General features: G+C 42.7%; 1 protein-coding gene and 1 long non-coding RNA gene across 2 annotated transcripts in view; one reads left to right on the forward strand and one right to left on the reverse strand.

Moving 5' to 3' along the window:
• The window catches only part of LOC106727099, a 14403-nt gene that overhangs the window by 8678 nt on the left and 2649 nt on the right, over positions 1–3076 (reverse strand). The window lies entirely within an intron of this gene.
• Positions 111–3076, forward strand: part of TMEM248 (transmembrane protein 248) — a 21366-nt gene continuing 18400 nt past the window's right edge. The window contains exon 1 of the mRNA XM_005872039.2: positions 111–128. The gene's annotated coding sequence lies outside the window, so the exon portion shown is untranslated. The remainder of the gene's footprint in view (positions 129–3076) is intronic.

The raw sequence follows: 3076 nt of genomic DNA on the forward strand, positions 1-3076 counted from the left end.
AGCCTGTGGCCTCGGCCTGGTCACCGCATCCCGGGAGCACAGTTCCCTCCCTGCCCTCGAGGTGCCTGGACTTCCCACGTACGCAGCTGAGGCTGGGATGGTTTGGATTTGGCCTCGGGAGCATTTTGGTAGTTTGCCGTTTTCTGACTTTGGGTCGTGTTTCCGTTATTCTACGTTTGCACATTATAGACATCTCAGACAGAAGAGGGGGGTAGAGACCCAGGGAGGCGCAGAAACTTCAAGTGAAACCGTGGCATTTTATGTGTCAAGCCTGGTCACTGTTCAGAGACGGGTGGATTATTATCTTCACTTACATTTTCATCAAGTAAATTACGGAATGGCCTCCAGGTAGTCTAGAGGCATTGAGGCCCAGTTCCCTGGGTAGGCACCATCAGGAATGAAGCGAGGCCTGCTGTGCTGTTTCGGATCGTGGGGATAACCGTAACCGGTGGACAGCTGGTGAGGAGGCTTTTGCTGGAGAACCAGATGTCTGTAGTTGAGCTCCCCACGAGCAGATCGCAGCCCCCACTGAGTGAGGAAGGATGGGCTTCTTTGCAGCCTGCTTTGGCTGGGAGGATTGTGGCTCTTCCTGAACTGCTGCTCTCCCGACTCCTCGGTGAGCCGCTGTGGGAGGTAGTGGGAGGGAAAACTGCAAGGCTGGTGATGAACATTTGATCAATCAGTGGTCCCTGTAGCACTTTTTTGGGTCAGCTTGGGGTCTGCGCATTTGTGTCCCATCTGTAGATGAATGCTCCCTCAGTGCTTGAAGGATAAGGGCACCTTCCTGCTTCCTCATCCCATCTCAGGGCTTTGAAAGGAAATAGACCTGTTGTGCAACCAAGAGATATGTTATACGTCATGACTCCAAGCTTATTTACTGTCTAGGAGTAAGGAGGCAGTGTGTTGGTTTCTTAGTAAAGGTATAGGAAGAATTTCTGTGGCCTAATTGCGGTGGCCTGGAATTGGCTGCCACCCACTTCTGGGTGCTGAGATCGCCAACTGCCCACTGAGCACACCTTCTCTGTTTGGGCTCTACCTGCAGCTGCAGAGAAAACAACAGACCTAAGTGCAAGTATAGCTTCTGCCGGCAAAGAACGGAGAGAAAGAACTAGGCTGTAGAATGTGGCAGGAATTAATTGCATATGGAGTTACCACCTATTAGGGGTTTTGTTATGGTTATGATCCCGAAAAGACCTCATAAAGGAAGTGACTTTTGAGGTGGGCCTTGAAGGATCAGCGGATCTGGGTCATTCAGAATTAGCTGGAAAATGAAAAAGGTAGGGCTAGTTGGTGCAACAGCACCCAGATTAGTTAGCCGGGCAGTAGGTGTCTAGAAATACTGACAGAGGCAACTGTTTAAGGCAGGGGTCCTCAAACTACGGCCCGCGGGCCACATGCGGCCCGCCGAAAACATTTGTTTTTTTACTTCAAAATAAGATATGTGCAGTGTGCATAGGAATTTTTTCATAGTTTTTTTTTTAAACTATAGTCCGGCCCTCCAACGGTCTGAGGGACAGTGAACTGGCCCCCTGTTTAAAAAGTTTGAGGACCCCTGGTTTAAGGGTTAAATGCTTTTCTAAGATAAAGAAGCATCTGGCTTTTGGTAGATTTCTGGGTTCTGAGGAATTGTTTTCATTTGATGAGTTTCTCTTGTTCTTTTAGCCAGCCAATTACATAAATCACTGCCTAACTTATTTTAAGGACAATAAAAAAGATGTTGATTGTAATTGCTGTTTGGTATTAACAATCAGGAAATTAAATTTGCTGTCTGTGAGGTATTTCAGTGCCAGTGTTTAGTTTTAAGGAGCACAGCTCTGCCACTGTGGCTACAGCCAAGGGCAATATGACAAGCTCCTTAGCCATTTTCCGAGTGTTTTTAATGACATCTAATTCACAGAGTTGCTATTTGTTTCTCTTACCAACATTGTTGAAGAAACCTTTGAAGACATTGAAACAGGATGCCTTGCAATTGCTCTGGAACATCATGACTAGTCTCAGGACCTCACTGGCTTCCACCTTAGCCTTTTGTTTTCTTGAGATATAATTGACATACAACATTATATTAGTTTCAGGTGTACATCATAATGGTTCAATATTGTATATATTGCACAGTGATCACCACAATTAACATCTGTCACCATACATAGTTAACAGAATTTTTTCTTGTAAGGCAAACTCCCCTAGCAACTTTCAAATATGCAATATCGTATTATTAACTATATTCACCAGGCTGTACATTACATCCCTGTGACTTATTTTATAACTGGAAGTTGGTACCTTTTGATTCCTTTCACCCATTTCGGCACCCCTGCCCCCCACCTCTGGCTACCACCAATATATTCTCTGTATCTAAGAGCTTGTTTTGCTTTGGGGGAGGAGTTTTGTTTTAGTTTTTAGATTCCACATATAAGTTAGATATGGTATTTGTCATTGTCTGACTTTTTTTCAATTGGAATAATCCCATCAAGGGCCATTTTTGTTGTTGCAAATGACAAGATTTCATTCTTTTTTATGGCTGAATTGTGTATATATACACCACATCCTTAGCCTTTCTTTAAACAAGCTCAACACTGCACCATCTTAACTTTTTAATGCTTCTTTTTGACTGTTTACTCCTAACCCACTTCTTTATCTCCTGACAGCATGACAATCTAGGGATGCTAGATCTTTGGGATGTTTTTGTCAAGGTTAGCATGCCACAGAATTCCATTGCCATGTAAGAGGGTTTTTACATTTTTAATTTCTTTTTTTTTACGATGACGTTCCAATTAAAATGAAAAGAAAAGAAAAGAAAATGGAGGAAAGATAAAGTTTTTAGCAAATTGAATTTCCACTTAGGATTTATTTTGATAAGCATAGAAATTCTTAAATGTTCTTTCCCAGATACATACTGAATAAATTTGACAAGAATTGTGTAGCTCACTCACTGTGTACTAGGTGTACTGGTTAATAATGTCAGATTTTGTAATCAAAGAAAACACAATAATTTCAAGAGAAACATCAAAAGTGCTTTATTCAAAGTAATGTCCATCGCTAGCTACACATTTCCCCCATCTTTCAGGTAATTTGTGGATAC

The sequence above is a fragment of the Myotis brandtii genome, unplaced genomic scaffold (genome assembly GCF_000412655.1).
Source record: "Myotis brandtii unplaced genomic scaffold, ASM41265v1 scaffold363, whole genome shotgun sequence".
NCBI classification, from domain to species: Eukaryota; Metazoa; Chordata; class Mammalia; order Chiroptera; family Vespertilionidae; genus Myotis; species Myotis brandtii.